The sequence below is a fragment of the Typopeltis vanoorti genome, chromosome 11, assembly GCF_054136105.1.
Source record: "Typopeltis vanoorti isolate ZY-2024b chromosome 11, IOZ_Tvanoo_1.0, whole genome shotgun sequence".
Classification (NCBI taxonomy): Eukaryota; Metazoa; Arthropoda; class Arachnida; order Uropygi; family Thelyphonidae; genus Typopeltis; species Typopeltis vanoorti.
This window is the reverse complement of record NC_143559.1, coordinates 2,205,516-2,232,101: the sequence shown is the minus strand read 5'-3', so window position 1 is coordinate 2,232,101 and position 26,586 is coordinate 2,205,516. Positions and strand designations below refer to the sequence as shown.

Here is a 26,586-nt window from a genome sequence, read left to right as displayed (position 1 = left end):
GATTTTTATGACAGAAGTTATGGCTATACTGTGCTAAGTCACGGTTTATTGTCTGTAAAGAACTCTGTATTTATGCACCTTTGGCAGTGATCCAATCTTATTTTCAAATATGCTCTTTGCTCAGCTGTAAAGCTGTTACGAGCAGATATGGTTTCTGGAAAGAAAGCAGAAGATCCCACTATCGCCTCTAATTTTAAACCATCTGTATCCTTTCCTCTAGTGTTACAAAGTGATCAGCATTCATTTCAGTAAAATTATGGAGACTAAAACCATGTTAGAATAATTACTTTAATTTCATATTAAGGTCATCATCTGGAGTACACACACACACACATATATATATAATATTCATCAAAGCTTGATTTGCTTCCTCAGTCTTAAGAAAAGGCTGGTTATATTCCACTAATACTTTCTGAAAATGAAAGCTGTGCCGAACAAAGCGGTCTTTTGCAGCTGCCCAATTTTTAATCCATCTAACTCGAGTGCTTCTAGCTGTTTTTTCAATGTTTTAGGGATGGCGCCTAAAGCACCTATTATTATGGGAACAACTTTTGTTTTCTTTTGCCAGATTCGTTCAACTTCGATTTGCAAATCGTGATAATTTGTAATTTTCTTTGTTGTCAATCTGACTATCTCCTGGTACTGATATTGCGATAAACTTAACACCCTTGTTTTCACTTTTTTCAACCACTGTGATATCTGGTGTATTACATTCCAAGCTTTTGTCAGTCTGGATTTTGAAATCCCAGAGTATTTTAGCTTTTTCATTCTCAGCCACTTTCTGGTGAACTTTATGCTTCCAATAATCTTTAGATACTTCAAACCCATACTTTTTACATAAATGCCAGTGGATTATCTTAGCTACGTTATCATGCCTTTTACGGTACTCAATTTGTGCAATTTTGCTGCATCCACTTATAATGTGGTCTACCGTTTCTTCCTTTTCTTTGCACAATCTACATGTACTGTCTTCTTGAATTTTTTATATTTTTGCCTTCATAACGTTGGTTTTAATGGCCTGTTCTTGTGCTCCAAAAATTACCGATTCTGTTTCTTTCTTTAGTGCTCCATTTCTCAACCATTGCCAGGTCAAATTGCTGGAGGTATTTTCCATGCGATGCCTTATTTTTCCATCTTTCAGTTCTCACATTTACTTGGTTGGTTTTGTATTCCAATTTTGTCTCCATGGGTTTAACCCTCTTTCCTTACCTCAATTAGAAATTTTTCCATTGTTTGCTGCAGGTAATCATTCAAATTTCGTTTTTCTTCTTCAATAACTTGCTTCACTTGTAATAATCCTCTACCTCCTTTTTTGCGTGATAGATATAGCCTATAGATATAGCCTTACCTCAATTAGAAATTTTTCCATTGTTTGCTGCAGGTAATCATTCAAATTTCGTTTTTCTTCTTCAATAACTTGCTTCACTTGTAATAATCCTCTACCTCCTTTTTTGCGTGATAGATATAGCCTATCAATGCCCTCACTGCGAGGATTGAGGGCATGGTGCATTGTCATTAATTTGCGAGTTTTTTTTATCTAAATCTTCCATCTCTAGCTGGGTCCATTCAACAATGCTTGCTGAATATCTCAGAACAGGTATGGCCCAGGTGTTAATTGCTTTTATTAAATTTCCAGCATTAAGCATCGACTTAAGGAGTTTTCTTAATAGTCTTATGTATTCTGCTCTAGTTCTTTCTTTGATCTTTTTGTGCAGAATTTGTGATGTTTCTAAAATTCCCAAATATTTGTAGCTGTCTTCGAATTTTATTGCCTTGATTATTTCACCATTGAGCAGCTCGATTTCATTCATATCTTCAAACTTTCCTCTTGTTATTCCAGCAATTGCACATTTGTCTAAGCCAAAATCCATTGATATATCTTGACTGAATATGTGCACAGTGTTAAGCAATGATTCCATTGCATTCTCTGATTTTGCATACAACTTCAGATCGTCCATGTATAAAAGGTGAGATATCTTTGCACTCTTTTGTGCAGTTTGATAACCATGAGCAGTTTTATTTAAAATTCTAGTTAAAGGGATCAATGACAATATAAAAATATAAACAATACAGGAGATAATGAGTCTCCTTGAAAGATGCCCCTTTTTATGTTTACCTCTCCAATTTCTTCTCTATTTATAACCAACGTTGTTTTCCAGTTTTTCATGCTGGATTGCAAAGATTTTTGCACATTTTCAATAATACCGAATAGTTCTGTGCATTTTAAAATCCAATTATGAGACACCAAATCAAACGTAATAATCTATAAATCTATCTAAGCCATATGGAGGTTGATTTTTCTACGTTTGCAATTTTTAAGAATCGTTTTATCAATCAGCAATTAATCTTTTGTGCCTCTCGAATTTTTGCTGTTACCTTTTTGTTCAATTGGAAGAAGAGAATTTGCTTTAAGATAGCTGTATATTTTATCAGCTAGTATGCCTGTGAATAGCTTAAAAGTTGTTGGCAGGCAGGTTATTGGTCAGAAGTTTTCTGGGTTTGGACCTTTTTCTTTATCCTTTATGATCAAAAACGTTTTCCCTCCTGTGAGCCCATCTTCTTTGCTTTTTCCTTCTAAAACATCATAAAATTGGTTAGCAAGTCTTTCATATAAGCCTATTAGATATTTCAACCAGTAGCCATGTAATTCATTCTTCCTGGGTGTTGACCAATTTTTTTTATTTTTTTTAGCTTGCTTTTGAACCATTTCAGTTGGTCTATTTTTCGTTCTGGAGATTCATTCGTAATTTGTTCAATTTGTGTTACAGAGTGATCAGCATTCATTTCAGTAAAATTATGGAGACTAAAACCATGTTAGAATAATTACTTTAATTTCATATTAAGGTCATCATCTGTACACACACATTACATCATCAAATTCCTGACATGTACCCTCAAGGGGTGTACAGGATATGAGAGTACTACATGAAAAATTTACATCATTACTAACTTCCTATCCACAATTTTTCATCCAAATCAATCTGTTATCTGTCAATCCACCTGTATCTGACCCAGAGGAAGACCTGTATCTGGTCTTCCTCTGGGTCTTTTTCCTGCCAACCTGGCAGAGAACACTTGTTTTGCTAATCTTTCCTTTCCCATTCTGTTTAAGTGACCATACCACCTGAGATTACCTCTGCGAACACATTCCTGGATGCTAACAATGTCAAGATCTTTCCTAATATCCCTGTTTTTAACGATCTCAGAACTCTCATATCTCGGGTTGCTAGTCTTTGGTCAAGTGTTTTACTTCTAACCCAGCTCACAGATCCGTAAGTTAAAATTGGTTTGAACACTGTCTTGTATACAGCTAATTTAGTGTTTGACTAATTTCTCTTATTCCATATAAGTTTATTCAGTTGACTTCCTACCATACCAGCTTTGCTGATTCTGTTGTCTATTTCCATAGTTAATTTACCATCTTTACTAAAAATTCGTGCCTAAGTAGCTGAAATGTTTTACTTGTTCTATAGGTTGTCCATTCACAATTGAGATTTTCAATGCAAATGCCTATTTTCATTGTCTTTGTTATTGCTGACCTTCATACCAATATCTATTACAACAGTTAGGGAATCTTGCAGGCTTGTAGATTTATTTAGAAGTATAACATCTGCATAAAGCAAAAAGCTGAGATTAACATATCGAATTTTGATATCAGGTTTAATATCACTTTCCTTCATAATTATCCATATAGATAATGAATAACAGAAGGGATAATATACATCCTTGTCTGATACCAGATTAAACCATCTTCCTATACTTCAATTCTAACTGCTGACTTAAAACTCAAATAAAAACCAAGTATTGCTTGATATAATGCCTCATTCACACCATATAACTGTAGTGCATTGAAGAACTTTCCTCCTGGCACCTTGTAGATGTCTTTTCCAGATCTACAAAACTTAAATACAGATCTTTGTTATATTCCCATGATTTCTCAACTATTTGTTGTAAAGTGAAAATCTGATCCCGACAGCCACTATTTGGCCTAAAACCTTCCCTTCCACAATTTCTCAAGTATACTTGCATAAATCTTACCAGGAACACTCAGCAGAGAAACACCTGGAATTCATCCCTCTGTCCAGGCCTTCCAAACTATGAAGTGCAACCACTATAAGACTTTTATACCTCCATACTTGAGCATTTCTGGTCGAATATCATCTACTCCCACTGCTTTTCTACATTTCAGGTATGGATATTCCTGACTGCATCCCAGTTGAATGTTTTTTTTACCACTGCTTCGAAGTAATTACTCCATACTTCAAGGATATCTTTTTCTCCAGTTTTCATGTCACCCTTATCTCTAATCTTTTAGAGCACTCTTTCCGCCATTTCTGAGCTTCTTCAACAACCTTCAGAATATCTTGCCACCTTCTTGATATTTATTTTCTGTTCTTACCAAAGTCTTCCTATGACTTTTGTTTAGCTAGTTTTCCACAGTGTCTCTGTATTCTCTAAGAGCACAAGCTTACTTATTTATTATTGTTATTAGTTATTATTACATAATATCTCTAGGGAAGGCATCTACTTTTGCCAGGAACTTTTATGCTTTCCTCTTTTCCTTCAGCCTCTAACTTCCTATGTCCCTATGGAGTTCTGATTTTTCTATCCTTGCAGACAACCTTACCACATGCTTCTCTGGCTGAATCAATCAATATTTTCTTTAGGGCTTGCCACTGAATCTCCAAGATTTGGTTCTTGTTCTCAAACTCTCATTTTTTTTTTTTTTTTTTTTAATAATTTTAGTCTACAGTTCACATCTGAGAGCTGCCGAACTTTTATTCACTTTAAAAATTTCTTACATGTTCTTCTTTTCGATATGAAATTCAGTTTTGTCCTGCTCAAGACAATGGTGATCACTTCTACTTTCAAATCTCTAGTGTCCTGCACCAGAGAGAAAATGTCATTATCAACAATAATATAGTCAATGGGACTTTTCTTATTCCTTGCCTCTTCTCTCCATGTGGATTTTTGCACATTTTTATGTTGGTACATAGTGTTAGAAATAACCAGTATGTTCCGAGCTGAAATCCAACAGGTATTTGCCATCATTGTTAGCTTTTCTCTAAATTTTCTGGAAATATTTTTTGTATGTCTGACAATCATTTCCTACTCTGCTATTTATTATACCCAACAAACACCAAGTTTTCCTTTTTCATTGTGTCATTTGCTTTCTTTAAATGCTCAAAAAATTCCTCCACTTCTACCTTAGTAAAACCTTCTGTGGGACCATAGGCACAAACAAGTCTCATTGTCCAGTTCCGTATTCTGATATTTGCCCACATCATTCTACTTGATATGGCCTGCCATCCAAGAAGATTAGCCTCGTATTTAATATTGAATACTATGACTACTCCTTTTCCTTGATTGTCATTACCTGAATATAATATTCTAGATATTCTAGACAATTTCTAGACTGTGTTTTTGTCAAAACACTGGATACTACAGTTTGTAGAGTGCATTATATTGAAACCACGTTGTATAAGTATATAAGTACCGCATTATACGAGGGTTACCTGTATATGTATACTTGAGAAACGGTTGAGAAGAATTGTAGAAGAAAAGCTTGGTGAAGAACAAGCTGGATTCAGGCCAAATAGAGGCTGTCAGGATCAGATCTTCACTTTACGACAAATAATGGAGAAATCATGGGAATATAACAAAGATCTCTATTTGAGTTTTGTAGATCTGGAAATGGTATATGATAAGGTGCAAGAGAGAAGCTATTCAATATGCTATATATGGTCAATGGGGCATTATATCAAGCAATATTGTCTTTGAGTTGCAAGTCAGCAGGTAGAATTGAAAGAAGATGGTTTAATGTTAAATCTGGTGTGAGACAAGGATGTACATCATCCCCTCTGTTATTCAATATCTATATGGATCACATTATGAAGGAAAGTGGTATTAAACATGATATCAAAATTGGAGATGTTAATGTCAGCTCTTTGCTTTATGCGGATGATGTTATACTTATCAATAAATCCGCTACGAGTCTGCAAGATCATCATGTTGTACCATTATTTTGTAATTTGGTTTAAGCCAATAAGAATTACAATTTCAAAAATGCACAGTTTATGAATCATTGCAAAACAGAGTGAGTGGTCTCTACAGCCTTATCAATCCATCAATAATATCTGGCTAGACATAGCTAACATATAGAAGTCTGAATCTGAACCCCCCGCCCAAAGGATTATGCCCTTTGTCAAAGTGAAAAACTATACAAAATTTACAACTGTTATCACTACAACAGTAAACCTGGATCACTGAGATAACTGAAAAATGTTGCTGCTACCAATTGCACTCCTCAAATTATTAGACATTTTATTGGATTTATGAATTGCCAAAAATGCCTAAACAAAAACACATGCTCAAGACCCCTTATTTCACAGTATTGGTTTTCCCTACTTATAAACTGGAGTAGCATTTATAACTCAGTTCTCTCTCATTAATGACCTCACTGTTAAAAATTTTTGCACTTCAAATCCTGCTGGTCAAATCAAACATAACCTTAGAAATATTGACATTATGGCGAGGTCTAATACAGCCTCCCTATACACTTAATCTGAAGTTACTCACTCCCTTTTCCATTGATACAGCAGCATTGTGCTGTCCTTATATTATTTTACTCAACACACCATTAAAAAAATAAACCAAATAAAAATAAAAAATCTACTGCCTTTCCCTTAACAGCTGGGGTGTTTTAGAAAATAATTTCACACATTCTTAAAATATACCTACTAACTTCCTTTTTAACCCTACCAAAAATTAACTACCCATAACTGCTTGCCAAGAGATCTTTTCCCCTCATCTAGACCATCCTGGTGTTTATGGTATTCCTGTTATAATAAATTTAGTTTAATCCTTTATCCAAGTGTAAGCAAACAAAGTTTGCACCTGAAAATATCTTCAGGACTGAGGTAAGGTAGTGCAACTCCGAGCAAAGGTGGACCAAGCTCTCATTACTCCCATAATGCAAAGCCACTACCCAGACCGGTTTCAACCTTTATTGAGGTCTCGTCAGTGGGAGGCAGACCCAAATGTGGAGATACTAAGGCAATAGGAGAGGTCATATTTACCTATAGGAGTTGCCAACAGGTGTACCACCTTATTACTCTGGATTTAGAGAAAAATGTTGCAAGTTTATTTTTCACATGGTTAGACTATAATAAATTTAGTTTAATCCTTTAATCAAGTGTAAGCAAACAAAGTTTGCACCTGAAAATATCTACAGAACTGAGGTAAGGTAGTGCAACCTGTTGGTAACTCCTATAGGTAAATAGGACCTCTCCTATTGCTTCTGCCTTAGCATCTCTACGTTTGGGTCTGCCTCCCACTGACGAGACCTCAATAAAGGTTGAAACCGGTCTGGGTGTTGGCCCTTCCCTTAATGCATAGCAGTATACATGTCCGCAAGGATATGTGCTTTGCATTATGGGGGATACTGAGACAAGGAGTGATGAGAGCTTGGTCCACCTTTGCTCGGAGTTGCCTGGTGTTGCACTACCTTACCTCAGTCCTGAAGATATCTTCAGGCGCAAACTTTGTTTGCTTACACTTGGATAAAGGATTAAATGAAATTTATTATAGTCTAACCAAGTGAAAAATAAACTTGCAACAAGTATTCCTGCTCTTGCAAACAAACAGCTAGCATTAGAAATGAAGAGAGGAATTCTGTTGTCTATTATTTCCTACTACAGCCTTTATTATATCTACAACATTTTCCAAATTTAAGTAACTATGGCTGTCTCACATTACCAAAAAATCTTTAAAATCATCTTGGGATCTTCAGCAAAATGAGCAAGATCTCACTGATCACAGAGCTGCCATCTAGGATTTTAGAAACCTGCCTATTTACAATCAGTTGTTAGCTTTCCTACTGGTGTGCCTGCATGGATAGGTAAAGAATATACCTATGCTTACGAAGATACCTTAGTGACCTAGATAAAATATTTGTCTAATAATTTAATAACTACAGTCTGACCACAGAATCGAGACCCCTCGACACTTGTGCATGGCAGAAGAAGGCAAATCCATTCTGATAATAGGATAATCAATGCGTTTCATGGAATGGGTGTTTACTATTACACAAAGGAAAATTAGCTCTTCTTTTATGAAAATTCTAGTTATAAAATTGGTAACTATTTTGCTTGCATAGCAGTTAAATTTTTTTTTTTTTTTACATATAAAGCATGTGATTTCATGCGTTGGTGATGAATTTGTACATTGCCTTATTCCTTTCCCCTCTTCAACATGAACTGTCTTCTTCTTGGCAATGTGTCCGCTACGGTTCTCGCAATTGTGGGCAGACTATAAATACTTAATGACACCTGGATGTGTGGTTTCTTCTCTAGACAATGATAATCAGAATCTGAGCATCATTGAGGATCTAGGCATTTAACCAAAATACATGATAGGAAGTGGAATAAAATCATATATATAGTGGGATTAGCAAAACCTTTTTTTTTAAAAAAAAATAATAAAATAAAACAAACTTAAGAAAACAGTGGCTGGTAGATGTTCTTTGATTTTGGAATATTTGAATCCTGCTATGCGTGCCAAATGTGGAAAAATAATGAAGTGCACTGTCATTAGCATAACTATGAACATGTGAATGTGAAATTAGTGGCAGCAAATCAGTAGTGGAAAGAAGGAAAAGGACAGGCAAAAAGACCAAGAACTGCAAGTAGGAAAGTCCAAAAATATAAAGCCAATCATTATATGTCGTCAGTGACCAACTGACTGCAAAAGTCAGAAGACCATCCACAAGTGACAGTTGCTAAGAGTTTTCTATGCTAGACTTGATCAAACATTATAGAGGTATTAAGAGTAACAGAGAGAAAATTGCAGTCTTTTCATAACACTATTTCAAAGGTGGACAATGCTGATAAAGGTTGACTATACATATCTGTAATTTCAGCCATTTGGGTGTACTGCATGTAGAAAACAAATGTTTTCACAATCTATATATCATCATCAAATTCCTGATATATATACCCTCAATGGGTGTACAGGATATGATAGTACTACATGAAAAATTTACATAATTACGAACTTCCTATCTACAATTTTCCTCCAAATCAGTCTGTTAAATGTCAAGACTCCAATATTATCAGGGCTTATATTTCTGTCTTCTAAGGCACTTTTTACTGTATCAATCCACCTATATCTTGGTCTTCATCTGGGTCTTTTTTTCCCCTGCCAACCTGGCAGAGAACTCTTGTTTTGCTAATCTTTCCTCTCCCATTTTGCTTAAGTGACCATATTCTGCTAATGCATTCCTGGAAGCTGACAATATCAAGTTCTTTCCTAACATCCTCATTTTTAATATGATATTGCCATTGATGCCATCTGTTCATGCCTCTAATCTTTCTCAAGACTCTCATATCTGTGGTCTCTAGTCTTTGGTCAAGTGTTTTACTTCTAACCCAGCTCTCAGATCCATAGGTGAAAATTGGTTGAAACACAGTCTTGTATACAGCTAATTTCTCTCAGTTGACTTCTTACCATACCAGTTTTGTTGATTCTGTTGTCTATTTCCATATTTAACTTACCATCTTTACTAAAAATTCGTGCCTACGTAGCTGAAATGTTTTACTTGTTCTAAGTTCTCCTTTCACAATGCAGTTGATATTTTCAATGTTTCTGTCTTTTTAATGCTGACCTTCATACCATATCTATTATTACAACAGTTATTCAATTTAGTCAGGGAATCTTGCAGACTTGTAGCAGATTTATTTAGAAGTATAACATCATCCACATAAAGGAAAGACCTGAGATTGACATATCCAATTTTGATATCAGGTTTAATACCACTTTCCTTCTTAATGTGATCCATATAGATAATGAATAACAAAGGGGATAATGTACCTCCTTGTCTGACACCAGATTTAACATTAAACCATCTTGTACTTCAATTCTAACTGCTGACTCAAATAAAGACTAAGTATTGCTTAATATAATGCCCGATTAACACCATATAACTGTAGCGTTTGGAATAGCTTCTCTCTTGGCACCTTGTCATATGCCTTTTCCAGATCTACAAAACTTACAGATCTTTGTTATATTCCCATGATTTATCAACTATCTGTCGTAAAGGGAAAATCTAATCCTGACAGCCTTCTCCAGTATACTTGCATATATCTTACCAGGAACACTCAGTAATGAAATGAATCTGTAATTCTCACATTCAGTTTTATTTCCCTTTTTATCCCTTTTTATATATGGGTACTATGAGAGCTCTACTTCAATCATCTGGAATTCATCCCTCTGTCCAGGCCTTCTGAACTGCAGTGCAGCCACTGTACGACTTTCATACCTCCATATTTGAGCATTTCTGGTCGAATATCATCTATTCCTGCTGCCTTTCCACATTTTAAGCCTTTGATGGTTTTTTTCTACTTCAAGTATGGATATGTATTCCTGAATGTATGCCTGATCAGTGTTTTTTACCACTGTGCTGTCATCACTTGCTTGTTTCATTTAGTAGTTTTTCAAATTAAAAAACTTTTTCAAGTTTTTTAATTATTCCATACTTCAAGGATATCTTTTCCTCCTGTTTTCATGTCACCTTTATCATCTCTAACTCCTTTTACAGCACTCTTTCCTCCATTTCTAAGCTTCTTCAATAACCTCCAGAATATCTTACCACCTTCTTGATATTTATTTTCTATGTTCCTGCCAAAGTCCTCCCATGACTTTTTGTTTAACCAGTTTTACACAGTTTAGCTTTTTTTTACATTTGTCTCTGTATTCTCTAAGAGCGCAATCTGACTTATTTGCCACGAAATTTTGATATGCTTTCTTCTTTTCCTTCATTGCCCCTTTAAATTCATGTGTCCACCATGGAGTTCTGATTTTTCTACCCTTGCACACAACCTCACCACTTGCCTCTCTGGCTGAATCAATCAGTGTTTTCTTCAAGGCTTGCCAATGAATCTCCAAAGTTCTCAAACCTGTTCGTTTTTTCTTTAATAATGTTTGTGTATTTTAGTCTACAGTTCACATCTGACAGCTGCTCAGCTTTTATTCTCATTAAAACTTTCTTACACGTTCTTCTTTTCAATTTCCTGCTCAAGACTAAATGATGATCACGTCTAATTTCAAATCCTCTGTACACTCTGGTGTCCTGCACCATTAGAAAACATCACTATCAACAATAACATTGTCAATGAGACTTTTATTACTTGCCTCTTCTCTTCATGTAAATTTGTGCACATTTTAATGTTGGAACATGGTGTTAGTAATAACCAGAGCAAAGCTAATAATAATAACCATTATTATTAGCTTTGCTCTTTTCTCCAAATTTTCCCAAAATATTTTTGTATGGCTGACAATCATATCCTAATTGGCTATTTAGATCCCCAACAAGGACCAACTTTTCCTTTTTCATTGTGTCAGTTGCTTTCTCTAAAGCATCAAAAAATTCCTCCACTTCTACCTTAGTAGAATCTGTTGGACCATAGGCACAAATAAGTCTTATTGTCCAGTTCCCCATTCTGACTTGAATGATCTGAATATAACATTCTGTATTTATTGCTCAGAAAGAGCTCACAGTTTTTGTCTCTCTCTTTTTTTTTTGTTGTTGTTTCAGCAACCCCTATTATGTCGATCTGGCAAAGAATGGCAAAGAAATGCAGCTAGCTCCATTTCTTTGCCATTCAGGCTTCTTATGTTGATAGCACCGATCTTTAACTCTGGTGATGTTGAGTTGGGGTGTGCTTTCAGATTTGTTCCAGTAGCTGACTTTTCGCTGTTCGCCCTGGTTCCCTGGTGAAAACAACGGGGACCTTGTTTAACCGGGCAACGCTGCAGCCCGCGTGGAATTTTGTCATGTTGTACCATCATTTTGTATTTTGGTTTAACCAATAAAAATACAATTTGGTCGGCTAAATCCCAAATTGCTAGCCCATCCTCGTTCATTCAGTAAGGGGTAGATACCTAACAGGGTGCACCACGAGAAGGTGAGGACTGGACATTAGGTCAGAAGCCCTGGTCGATTCTCCACATTCCTTTGAAGGCTATGTGGGGGTCTCCTCTCAGTTATATAGCTTTTACCCTTAAGCACTCCCACAATCTACATATTATATATATATTTTAAATAAAATGCCTTATTTCCTTCTTTTGGGGAAAGGTCCCATGACTTTTTTTTTTTTTTTTTTTTAATTTTAATAAAAGATATACAGTAAATATGGATCAACAAAAAATGGGAAAGGAATCAGCTCATAATAAAACAAAAAGTCCAATTTAGTGAATCTACAAAACCTCTACCACAATAAAAGCTGTTATAGAGAATCACTCAAAAATGAACTAAAAAAAGTTAAACACAGCTACTACTATCGATGATGCTAATGAAATGTTAACAAAATCTATCTTGAATTGTGCACTAACAATAGTAGGTGTAAAAAGGCACCAAAGACAGGAAAAACTAAGACAGTGTAAAAATAATCATAATTAAAATTCTGAATATTTTTACGAATTGTAAAATGTTTATTAGTTTTGTTTTCATAACATGCATTGTCGGCACTTGCAATGTGCCGTTATTGAAATTGTTTTGTCAAAAATGATATGTAAAGAAAGTAAAAAATTGATGTACTTACTATATTTGATATTTGTATTACTTACAAGAATTTTATTGTAATTTTAAATTAAGTTTTGTGTTTATTATGAAGACATTCTCTCATCGCTAACGGAGACAACGTGTCAGCCATTATTTATACCTAACTTCTTGCTTACCAGTTTCATGGAGTGCGCATGCTCGCCGAGAAGTTTGATGTGCGATTGACAGCTGACAAATTCGGTATCGAAGCAACGGGAGAGTAAACAAGATAGCGTTCGGGAGGAATTTTGAACACAGGCCGGCAGATATTTAGGATTGGAGGAACTTAAGTTTTTTTTATGCGACAGTCAGAGGAAAATTAATAGTATATTCCGAAAAGGAATCGTGGAACTATTAAGTTTTAATGTGGAATAAGTATGTGGATAAATAAAAGAAAATATTGCTATATGTGTTTTAAACGGAATATTGGAGGAAACACTAATTGAAAGATTTATAGTAGATTCCGAAAAGGAAATCATAGAACTGCAAGTTTTTGTTATTGGAAGAGTTAAGACTGTCAATAAGCATTTAGTGGATAAAAGAAGAATTTGCTATTTACGTTCAAAAGGAATGTTCGAGAAAACTCTGATTAGGAAGTTTCATCTGTATTAAGGACGCCGGATCTGACTATTATTTCTACTGAAGAAAAGAGACAGAATTAAGTTCAGACGAATTAATGTGTGCTACATGAGTGATGAAAAAGGATCCTGTGATAATGAAGAATAGAGTCATATATCTTCGGAAAAGGGCCGTGACAGAGAAAAACTGGCTATGAACATTTTGTCATTGTGAAAACAAAGTGTTTAGTCTAGTCTTAAGTGTCAGTTTATTTTTAAAAGGCCTTGGATCCAATTAATTTCTGTAGTTAGTTATGTAATATTTGTTTGAAGTGTATATATATTGTTTTTGTTATATTAAATGTGTTTATTTTGTATTTTGGTCTTGAGTCAGTGATTTATTTGGATTCTGAAAGAGTTAAAGTCATTGCACCAATTGGAGTGAATCCTTGTGGATATAAAAATATATAGGTACACTCTGAAATAAATTAAAAATAATTGTTAGAAACAGAGATCATCTCTATGGTAGGATTAAATATTAATATAATATCTATGAATACTCTATCTATATAAAAATCCACCAATTATTAACAATGGCATAGTCGACGACAGGATTGGTTATGACTTAACTATTTTAGAATCCAGAAAGAAACTTTGAACTCAAGTAAAATGGCTACAGGAGAATTTTAGTTGTGAAGTTTCTTCAGTTAAAGATGAGGAATTTTTTAGGTTAATTAATCCAACTTTAGTAATACCTTCATTCTCAGGAGATAGTAATGAAAGCATAGAAACATTTTTTAAGTATGCAGAAAAAATTAGAGATTTAGGAAAATAGTCAGATTTTCATTTATTAATTATACTTCGTAGTAAATTATTGGGCAAAGCCAAAACATTCTTAAACACATCATCTCCTTTACTAAGAGACACTGACAGTTATGCAACTTTTAAAAGTCTGCTAATATCAGAATTTTCAAGTGTAAGAGTAGGGCCTAACATTTGGAAAATTCATCAGTGCATTCAAGGTAGTAATGAGTCTGTTTCATCTGAAGAGAAATCCTCTTTAGAATGGTTGCTGTTTAATCAATTTAGGCTTGGCCTTAAAGATAATTCGAAAGAAACAGCATACAAGAAAAAGGTTAAAAATCTTGAACAATGTTTTGAACTTGTTAAAGAAAAGGAAGAGAGACTTAGAGATATATTTCATTCCTCAAACAATAAACAGATGAACTTTTCTCAGTATAATGAAACTCATTCCTTAACACAGTGGCTGCAGATAAAGTGAGAAAAGGAAAGTTTAAAAAAATTAAAAGGTGCTAAGAAAAGGAAACAGTCTAAGGAAACTTCTGTGAATTTCACTGAAAATGTTCCAGAATCTGATTCCAAGGTACAATTACAGTATGATTTGGGAAAATTAAAGGAACTGAAAACATTTCTTAGTGAAGAAATAGAAAGTCAACAGAGACTAATAGTACAAGGACAGGAACTTCTGTTTAAAATGATATCTGATTTGACAATATCCAAGAATCTTACAGATAATCAATCTTTATCTTGTAAATCTAATGGTATTGACAGGAATAAAGCATCTCATAGGAGATATGTTCCAAAATGCTTTAGATGCAATAAACTGGGTCATTTTGCTAAAGACTTATGTTAGAGATAAATCTTGTTTTCAAAATAAGAAATCAGAGAATAAAGAAAAATCTGGAAATAGTTATTATTCCAATATCATACTGGGAAAGACAGAAATGTCAAACTACTCATTAGACATGGGTAAAGCTAAAGACAGCTCGATGTATCATTAGCTCCTTATGCTAATGGAGGTAATCCTTTGACAATTTTACAAGGATTTATTGAAGATGTGCCTTGTGACACAGGTGCACATATTTCACTAATTACAAACAAATTATAAGAAACAAATTTCTTATAATTTGTTTAACAAAGTTAAATCTCTAACTCCAAATGACATTTCAGTTTTAAGCTATCCAATTAAATTAAAGGGAATATTTGAATCAGAAATTTCAGCAGATAAGCAAATCAACGTTTTTATTTCAATTCCTTGTTTTCCATTGAAAGTTTGTCATCCATTAATAGTTCTTCCAGAAAAATCTAATCCAAATGTACAAGTCATATTTGGAATTGATTTTCTGAAACGTCATGGTTTTGCATGCAATTTTGTTGATAATACAGTGTCCTTGTGTGGACTAAAATATTGTTTGGACAGGAAATCAGATGACAAAAGAAAATTAGAGCAGTCTCTTGAAGTTTTTCAAGACATTAATGATAATGATCAAGTGTTCAATATTGAGACTCTAAAGAATAAGGAACCTAGTTCAGAAATTTGGGAAAAGGATAAGATTGTCCAAGCTCAGAAAGATGATCCTATACTTAAAAAACTATTTATGAAGCAGTATTGAAGGGTGAAACTCAGCTAGATACATTTTTGAACCTGGAAAACTTATATTTTGATAAAGATGGGTTACTCTTATCTAGACAAATGGAAGACGGAAGGTTGAAAGTGAAAATATTGGCACCAACTCAAATGATTCCTTGGATCATGTACACTTTCCATGATTCAGACTTGGCAGGACACCAAGGATTTTCTAGAACTTGGGAAAGAATAAAGGATCGTTACATCTGGATGACATACTCACATATGTCAAATCATGCCAAAGCTCCATTACAACCATTTCCAATTCCAACTAGACCTTTTCAGGCTGTTGCTATTGATGTGGTACACTGCCAATTACTAAAGAAGGCAATAGGTATATTCTAGTAGTCATAGACATGCTAACTAGATTTTCTGAAGCAGTGTCAATGAAGGATCAAACTGCAAAGACTATTGCAAGAAAGTTTTTAAATACGATAATTTGTAGATATGGAACTCCTCAGACCTTACTTTCAGATCAAGGAGCAAATTTCACATCTGAACTGATGTTAGTTATGTAAATTACTCAATGTTAGGAAGATTTTTACAACACCTTACCACCCACAGTGTAATGGTATGTGTGAAAGACTGAATAGAAATATAAAGCAAATACTTTCCAATCTGGCAAACACTAAAATGAATGATTGGGATACATATATTTCTCAAACATTATTTGCATGTAGATCTGCTTTTCATTCTTCTATCAAAGAAAAACCATCTTTTGCTTTATATGGCTTTGATCAATTTTTCCTAATGAACTTGTTTCAGTCATTCCTAATACAGGATACAATGACATAAATGAGTATCTGGAAACAGTAGTAGATAAATTTTCCACTACTCACAGATTAGTAGGTGAAATAAGTAGATTAAGTTCTCAGAAAACTAGGCAGTATATAAATCATTTTAGAAAGTATAAGTCATTTGCAGAGGAGATTTAGTATTGTTAGATGATAAATCTAGTATAAAAAGAGTTGGGAAATTAGGAAGGAAAGCTTTAGGTCCATATAGAATTTTAGACAAATTTTCTCCTGTGAATTTTAGGATTCAAGATGTCAAAAATCCTAGTAAAATTTTAAGTGTACACTCTGATAGGTTAAAAAAGGTACTTTTTAGGGAGTAGAAATTTAGTTACATTAGGAGACAATATGAATAAAATATTGAAAGATGAGCGTTGTTTTCCTAGTACTAATTGTGCATCTCATTCACAATCAAATAATAGGAAAAGGAATAGTTTTAAAGCTCATAATTCAAATACACAGCAAAGGAGAAAATTTAATTTGGGTAAAACAAAACCAGGACATTTTAGAAATCCAAAAGTACATAATTCAGACAATGTAAGAGTGAAAATAAAAAAATTGACTCTAACATGGATGAAATAGTAGCAGAATATCATAGGTTAGTTAATTTCTAGTTAAGTAAGCCAGAGGAATGTGAAAATACCTCTAATTTAGTTAGTAAGGATAAAGAATCTCAGAAACCTATAGAATTTGATTCTGATAGTGATGATTCTGTAGATTTAAGGCATAATTCAAATAACTTAAGTGAGATATTTGAAAAGTACAGAAATGAAATTGGTAAGTATAGTAAATTGGAAGAAGAAAATTCAGAATTATCTCTAGCATCAGATGATTCTGAAACTAGTGATTCCGAAAGTGTAAATAATGATCAGCAGGAATCACATTATTTTTTAAAATCTAGGAATGAGCATTAAAAGTTCTGTTTAGATATAGGTTAAAAATTAAAAAAATTTTTTTTTTTTAAATTGTGCACTAACAATAGGAGGTGTAAAAAGGCACCAGAGAGGAAAAACTAAGACAGGAAACCTTAGATCTGATGAAGAAAAGAAGAGATATGAAAAGAGATTTGAATGACACTAATAAAATAGAATATGCAGAAATTTGTAAAACTATACGTAAAAGGATGAAACATGAACTTAGATGAAAGTCCTAAGACGAAAATTATCAGTTGGAACAAAGTGAATAGCTGCTATAAGAAGAAAAAATGGTGAACTTATAAAAAAATACTGATGCAATAATCAAAAGAATTCAGGAATTTTATACTGAATTATATAAAGACAAAGACCATGAGATCATTGACTATGTTATTGTTGATAGTGATATTTTCTCCCTGGTGCAGGACACCAGAGTGTACAGAGGATTTGAAATTGGAAGTGATCACTATTTAGTCTTGAGCAGGATAAAATTGAATTTAATATTGAAAAGAATAACATGTAAGAAAGTTTTAAAGCGAATAAAAGTTGAGCAGCTCTCAGATGTGAACTGTAGACTAAAATACACAAAAGATTATTAAAGAAAAAATCAGAGTTTGAGAACAGGAATCAAACCTTGGAGATTCAGTGGCAAACTCTGAAGAAAGTATTGATTGATTCTGCCAGAGAGGCATGGGGTGAGGTTGTCTGCAAGGATAAAAAAAAAATCAAAACTACCTGGTGGACCCAGGAAGTTAAAGAGGCAGTGAAGGAAAAGAAGAAAGCATATCAAAAGTTCCTGTCAAATAAGTCAGCTTGTGCTCTTAGAGAATACTCAGACAAATGTAAGAAAGCTAAACAGTGTGTAAAACTAGCTAAATAAAAGTCATGAGAGGACTTTGGCAAGAATATAGAAAATAAATATCAAGGAGGTGGCAAAATATTCTGGAGGTTGTTGAAGAAGCTTAGGAATGGAGGAAAGAGTGCTGTAAAAGGAGTTAGAGATGATAAAGGTGACATGAAAACGGGAGAAAAAAAATATCCTTGAAGTATGGAGTAATTACTTTGAAAAACTGCTAAATGAAACAAGCAGTGATGACAGCACAGTGGTAAAAAACACTGACCAGGCATGCAGTTAGGAATATATATATCCATACTTGAAGTAGAAAAAGGCAGCAGAAGTAGATGATATTCGACAAGAAATGCTGAAGTATGGTGGTATAAGAGTCTTATAGTGGCTGCACTGCATAGTTCAGAAAGCCTGGACAGAGGGACGAATTCCCGATGATTGGAGTAGAGCTCTCATAGTACCCATATATAAAAAGGGAAATAAAACTGAATGTGAGAATTACAGAGGTATTTCCCTACTGAGTGTTCCTGGCAAGATCTATGCAAGTATACTTGAGAAACGGTTGAGAAGAATTATGGAAGAAAAGCTTGGTGAAGAACAAGCTGGATTCAGGCCAAATAGAGGCTGTCAGGATCAGATCTTCACTTTACAACAAATAGTCGAGAAAGCATGGGAATATAATAAAGATCTGTATTTAAGTTTTGTCGATTTGGAAAAGGCATATGACAAGGTGCCAAGAGAGAAGCTATTTAATACGCTACAGTTATATGGTGTCAATGGGGCGTTATATCAAGCAATACTTAGTCTTTATTTGAGTTGTAAGTCAGCAGTTAGAATCAAAGGAAGTACAGGAAGATGGTTTAATGTTAAATCTGGTGTGAGACAAGGATGTACATTATCCCCTCTGTTATTCATTATCTATATGGATCACATTATGAAGGAAAGTGGTATTAAACATGATATCAAAATTGGAGATGTTAATGTCTGCTCTTTGCTTTATGCGGATGATGTTATACTTCTAAATAAATCCGCTACAAGTATGCAAGATTCTCTGACTAAATTGAATAGCTGTTGTAATAGATATGGTATGAAGGTCAGCAATAAAAAGACAAAGACAATGAAAATAGGCAGAATCATTGAAAATGTCAACTGTGTTGTGAATGGAGAACCTGTGGAACAAGTAAAACATTCCAGCTACTTAGGCACGATTTTTAGTGAAGATGGTAAATTAAATATAGAAATAGACAACAGAATCAGCAAAGTTGGTATGGTTGGAAGTCAATTGAATAAATTCATATGGAATAAGAGAGAAATTAGTCGGAACCCTAAATTAGCTGTATACAAGACAGTGTTCAAACCAGTTTGAACTTATGGATCTGAGAGCTGGGTCAGAAGTAAAACACTTGACCAAAGACTAGAGACCACAGATATAAGAGTCCTGAGAAAGATTATAGGCGTGAACAGATGGCATCAATGGCAATATCATATTAAAAACGAGGATATTAGGAAAGAACTTGACATTGTCAGCATCCAGAAATGCGTTAGCAGAGCTAATCTCATTTGGTATGGTCACTTAAACAGAATGGGCGAAGAAAGATTAGCAAAACAAGTGTTCTCTGCCAGGTTGGCAGGAAAACGACCCAGAGGAAGACCAAGATATAGGTGGATTGATACGGTACGAAGTGCCTTAGACGATAGAAATATAAGATCTGATAATGTTGGAGTCTTGACAAGTAACAGACTGATTTGGAGGAAAATTGTAGATAGGAAGTTGGTAATGATGTAATTTTTTTCATATGTGTACTATCATATCCTGTACACCCCTTGAGGGTACATGGCAGGAATTTGATGATGATGAAAATATGTGCAACATTAAAAGCACTTGAAACCCAAGGAACTGAGAAACCATACATTGAAACACTAGAACATATTTACAATGATGCAACTTCTGTAATTAAATTATATAAAAACAGTGAAAAGTTCCAATACAAAAAGGCATCTGGCAAGGCAACACCATCTCTTCCAAATTATTTACAGCTGCACTAGAGGAAGTCTTTAGAAATCTTGATTGGGAAACAAAAGGAATAAACATAAATGGAGAAAGGCTGCATCATCTGAAATTTGCAGATGATATTGTCCTAATAGCAGATAATGTTGAAGATCTGGAAGAAAGGCTAAATGAAGCTTCCAGAGTAATTGGATTAAAAATAAATAGAGGAAAAAACAAAAATAATGATGAATAAATATATTAACCATATAACTGTCAAAGTTGAAAACCACGAAATATAACAAGTTACTTCATATGTATATTTGGGCCAATTGTTATCCTTTGAGGAGTGCCAAAGAAAAGAGATTGAACGAAGAATTCACCTCGGATGGATGGCTTAATGGAAAATGAGAGACATATTCAGAAGTGACATCCCTATGAGTCTAAAAAGGAAAACTTTCGACTAGTGCATACTTACTGTCCTAACATATGGAGGAGAAACATGGACTTTAACAGAACCCCGAAATAAAAAGCTGAGAACAACACAACATCGCATGGAAAGAAGTATGCTAAAAATAACGTTAAGAGATAGGAAGACAAATATCTGGATAAGATCTCAAACAGGTGTCATGGATATTGTAAAATACATTAAACAAGTTAAGTGGAGATGGGCTGGCCATATTGCCAGATGCAGTGACGGGAGATGGAAAAAAAACAGAGTGGAGACCAATGGATGGAGCAAGACGAAGAGGAAGACCGAGAAGAAGGTGGGGGGATGAACTGGAACAAATTGCAGGAGTGAAATGGATGTGCAGAAAACTTAGTAAAATCATGGGGGAGACCTTCGTCCAGCAGTGGACAGAACCAAAGGTTGAAGAAGATACAGTAAATGCATCTCCAAGTGTATTTAAACAAATGTATTCCACAAATCCCTCCCACTATCACGAATTTCCATGAAATATGCTTGATAATGAATGGTTTTAGTATGAGATTCAAAGATGGCATTCAATAGCAACTGATACTGAATCCAAACAGAGCCTAGTCGTGATTTCCATATATAAAGAAATAGGGAGGAAATTTATATCTATTGCATAATGAAGAAATCTGGCAACAAAAATATCTGAAAAAATTTCTCTTAAAAATCACAGCATCACAAACAGAATTTTGTCTTTATAGTTTATACAATACTCTATTAGATGAATGAGCAGAATCAAGTTTTCTACATGAGAGTTCATTCATCCATTTCAAAAGAAAAAGCAGTAAGCTAGTAAATCTTTATATAAAAAATAAAATAAAATGGTTGGCCGAGTAATCAGCATATCCACTCTCCAGCCAGAAGGCTGCGGGTTCGAATCATGCCTTGGGCATGGATGTTTATGATTGTCTGTGAAAATATTAATGGTGATGGGTGGCAGATGGCATTGGTGGAGACACAGTTGTAGAGTAGGTGCCCTCCCTCGATGAGTCTTTGGACTCCCTGGAGGTATCACGTAATAATAGTAACAGTAATAAATAATAATAATAAAACAGAAATTTGTCCATCTTTGGAAATTTCCTACATTTCTTATTGTAATTCCAAAAGCAAGAGGCTGTTCAATCTGTAGTACATTAGCATCACAAAAGGACAGAAACTTAAAAATTTGTTTTGAATTCCTTAGGAAATACATGAGAGGGAAAACTGTTCCATAAAATAGCAGTAAAAAAAAAAGAGTGAAGGAAGAGGAAGAAAAGTTTCGGTGATTTCCAGATGAAACTGTGAAAGAGCACCAAATAGTCACATTTTAAGATAAAGAGAAAGGAAGTGCTGATATAATTTCTGATAAACAGTGACCATTATTTTTTTTAACAGAAAATGCACATGGGAGAAACAATGTAAAAACACTGACATGGTGAGAGCAAGAGTCATTATGTAGTATCAAGTATTTTTAGAGAACTTTTACGGGCACCAACCCAAATGTGAGAACAACAGTCAATGGCTGAATGCATTTGTGACCATTTATATAGTTACTAGATATTCAAAACTAAATACTGAACTAAACTTTTTTTTTTTTTTTGTGGTTCCCACCCATGAAAGGTTATAAGCAAACCTATAGTATATTTATGCTGTGGTTAGGCTGCATTTTTTTTTTTAAATTTATTTTTTAGATTTTCCAGAAAACCTGCTGTAGAAGCCAAATATGGAATTTTTTCAAGTCACTTCAGGCTTCCATAAGGAGGTGATCTCACACCATGCAATGAAATTCATCTCTCACTCAAAGACAACCACAAACATCTCTCCCCACAGCAGGATTCAAACATGTAATATATAAGTTGGAGAACAGATGCACTATCCACTTGGACAAGGCTGACAATTGATATGCTTATGTCAAGATTATCAAAAATCATTTTTTATGCTGCGATTAGGAAAATAGGATTGATTTTTTTTTTTTTTTTTTAAAGACAGGATTGACTTTTATTAGCACCTAAAATAAGGTTATCGCATTACAGCATGAAATGATTTATGTATAGAAATTTAAGTTTGCAAATTTGATATATGATATATGGGTTGATACATATATGATAGTTGATATATGGGATGCATAACAGTCAAAGCTATATAACTGAGAGGAGATGTCCACATAGCCTTTAAAGGAATGCAGAGAACCAAAGAGGGCTTCTGACCTAATGTCCAATCCTCACCTTCTCGTGGTGCACCCTGTTGGGTATCTACTTGGATACTGAACGAATGAGGATGGGCAGGCAATTTGGGATTTAGCCGACCAAATTGTATTCTTATTGGCTTAAACCAATATACAAAATGATGGTGCAACATGAGAAAATTTCATGCCAGCTGGGGTGTCGCCTGGTTAAACAAGGCTCCCGTTGTTTTCGCCAGGGAACCAGGGCGAACAATGAAAAGTCAGCTACTGGAACAAATCTGAAAACACACCCCAACTCAACATCACCAGAGTTAAAGATCGGTACTATCAACATTAGAAGCCTGAATGGCAAAGAAATGAAGCTAGCTGTGGAATTAGATAAGTACCAGATCGACATGATAGGGTTGACTGAAACAAAAAAGACAAAAACTGGGGAGATCGTTCTAAACAATAAATACAAAATGTTATATTCAGGAAATGACAATCAAGGAAAAGAAGGAGTAGCCATAGTATTCAACACAAAATACGAGGCTAATCTTCTTGAATGACAGGCAGTCTCAAGTAGAGTGATGTGGACAAATATCAAAATGGGGAATTGGACAATGAGACCTATTTGTGCCTATGGTCCTATAGAAGGTTCTACTAATGTAGAAGTGGAGGAATTTTTTAATGCTTTAGAAAAAGCAACTGACACAATGGAAATGGAAAAGTTTGGTCCTTGTTGGGGATCTAAATAGCATAGCAGGAAATGATAAAAGAGGCAAGTGAAGGAAAAGAAGAAAGCATATCAAAAGTTCCTGGTAAATAAGTCAGCTTGTGCTCTTCGAGAATACAGAGACAAATGTAAGAAAGCTAAACACTGTGTAAAACTATCTAAACAAAATTCATGGGAGGACTTTGGCAAGAACATAGAAAATAAATATCAAGAAGGTGGTAAGATATTCTGGAGATTGTTGAAGAAGCTTAGAAATGGAGGAAAAGGAGTTAGAGATGATAAAGGTGACTTGAAAATAGGAGAAAAAAATATCCTTGAAGTATGGAGTAATTACTTTGAAAAATTACTAAACGAAACAAGCAATGATAGCAAAGTGGTAAAAAATGCTCAACAGGCATACAGTCAGGAATACATATCCATACTTATAGTAGAAAAAGCTATCAAAGGCTTGAAATGTGGAAAGACAGCAGGTGTAGATGATATTCGACCAGAAATGCTGAAGTATGGTGGTATTGTTAGGTCGGAGTGAACCAGAATATCAAAGAAAATTATGTTTCACTCAATTGTTATCACTCTTTTAAAAGAATTAATGATTTATCAGAAATGTAGAAGCACTTGTATAGAAATTTTATCTTAAATTTTTATATCTTAATTTGTGAAATTTCATTGTAATTTTGGTGTATAGATGATTAGTCTCAGATACTATGTAAATAACTAACCATTTGCTGGGTGAGAGATAATAACCAAAATGTGAAATGGCCAACTTCAGAAATACGTAGTGAAAGTACACGTACATCTGTTATGTAGCACGGTGCTCCCTCCTTCCACCATGACGCTACGAAAGTTATGAGAGGATTTCGCGAGCGGCGCTTAGTGCCATGTGACGTAGATATCAGATGATGAATGAGAAAAGTGGCACGGCGTTTAAAAGGAGCGGTAACGCTGCGCACAAGGCTTTTAGACGTTGTCCTGCTGCTGTATTCTTGTGCCTTTGAAGTCCGGCTGGTATGGAGCTTCCACGTGGGTTTCCTTTGTTCAGACCAAATGACCAAGGGAACTTACCAGTCGGAAACAAAAGCCCAGCAGATAATGTTAGTGGAAAACTACAGAAATCTCCCAATATGTAGTATAAAGGAAAATCGTAAAGAGCATCCAGTAAAGTGTGAAGTGATGCGGTCAACGTAGGTAGATATCTGACGAGATACTGAAGCAGTTAACGTAGCATACCAGCAAATCGGGAAGGTGGAAACTTTACGTCTTTTAACTAATGGAATTGAATAAGAAGATTTTATTGTATGTGCTGCTAGAGACTCTTTGAACTGTTAAGTGATAGATTTAAGAAAAAATAGAATATTGTCTCATGAATGTACCTTGAGAGAGAGAGAGATATACAAGAATTCTTAATTAGGCCTGAGATATATGTAAATTGAATAAGATTTGTCAGAGAAGATTGTGAATGGAATTTGATATATATTAAGAATGAGAAATTGATCCAGCAGAGTGATACAACGAGACTAAGTAATAAAATGTTATTAATTAGGTTCTCAGATAGAAATTTATGGAAAGGATAAATAACTGTATGTAAGAGTGCTAATGCTGTACCAAAATTTTATTGAATGATTAACTCAATGCTTCAAAGTGTATTATATGTATTCTACTTGTAATTAAAATGTTTTGTTTAAATATAAATGTTGTCTTGCCTGTACTTAGATCCTACTGCACTTTCTCATAAAATATAGCGAACCTCGAAAGGCAGGAAAATTAAATATTATCAGGTCATGACTGCAAGTTTAAAAATTATAAATGACAAGAGCGAATGCTGACTGGATTCTAACTACTTGGTCTTAGATGTTTTGTATATCCTAGAATTCAGGGTGGCGCAGCGTTAATAAATAAATTTTCTCTGAATTTGAAAAGGGAGATAGAACCAGTGCTGAGACAAAGAAATAGGCATCCGCCATTTTGCATTTCCTTGTCTCAAAGAACAACAACTTCACTCTCGTCAAGGATTTCGGCCTAAGTAATAAGTATATCGAGATAGAAGTTAAAAGATAATTGATATTAAAGGGGTGATAAGAAAGTAATAAGTAGGAATTATTGAAAGTAAGATAAATTAGTGTGATTTATGTTTACAAGAGATAGAAAGGGCCTTATAACATAAGAGTATGACACAACAGTATAAAAGTCTTACAGTGGCTGCACTGCATAGTTCAGAAAGCCTGGACAGAGGGACGAATTCCCGATGATTGGAGTAGAGCTCTAATAGTACCCATACATAAAAAGGGAAATAAAACTAAATGGGGGAATTACAGAGGTAACTCCCTACTGAGTGTTCCTGGGAAGATATATGCAAGTATACTTGAGAAATGGTTGAGAAGAATTGTGGAAGAAAAGCTTGGTGAAGAACAAGCTGGATTCAGGCCAAATAGAGGCTGTCAGAATCAGATCTTCACTTTATGACAAATAGTTGAGAAAGCATGGGAATATAACAAAGACCTGTATTTAAGTTTTGTCGATCTGGAAAAGGCACATGCCAAGAGAGAAGCTATTCAATACGCTACAGGTATATGGTGTCAATGGGGCATTATATCAAGCAATACTTAGTCTGTATTTGAGTTGTAAGTTGGCAGTTAGAATTGAAGGAAGTACAGGAAGATGGTTTAATATTAAATCTGGTGTGAGACAAGGATGTACATTATCACCTCTGTTATTCATTATGAAGGAAAGTGGTATTAAACGTGATATCAGAATTGGAGATGTTAATGTCAGTTCTTTGCTTTATGCGAACGATGTTATATTTCTGAATAAATCTACTACAAGTTTGCAAGATTCCCTGACTAAATTGAATAACTGTTGTAATAGATATGGTATGAAGGTCAGCATTAAAATGACAAAGACAATGAAAATAGGTAGAATTGTTGAAAATGTGTTGTGAACGGGGAACCTGTGGATCAAGTAAAACATTTCAGCTACTTAGTCACGATTTTTAGTGAAGATGGTAAATTAAACATGGAAATAGACAACAGAATTAACAAAGCTGGTATGGTAGGAAGTCAGTTGAATTAATTCATATGGAATAAGAGAGAAATTAGTCGGAACACTAAATT

At 34.5% G+C, this 26,586-nt stretch overlaps 1 protein-coding gene across 1 annotated transcript in view; it reads right to left on the bottom strand.

Annotated features, from left to right (window-relative positions):
- The window catches only part of LOC150101268 (SMAD family member 3-like), a 330,032-nt gene that overhangs the window by 16,606 nt on the left and 286,840 nt on the right, over window positions 1-26,586 (bottom strand). The gene's annotated exons all lie outside the window — the stretch shown is intronic.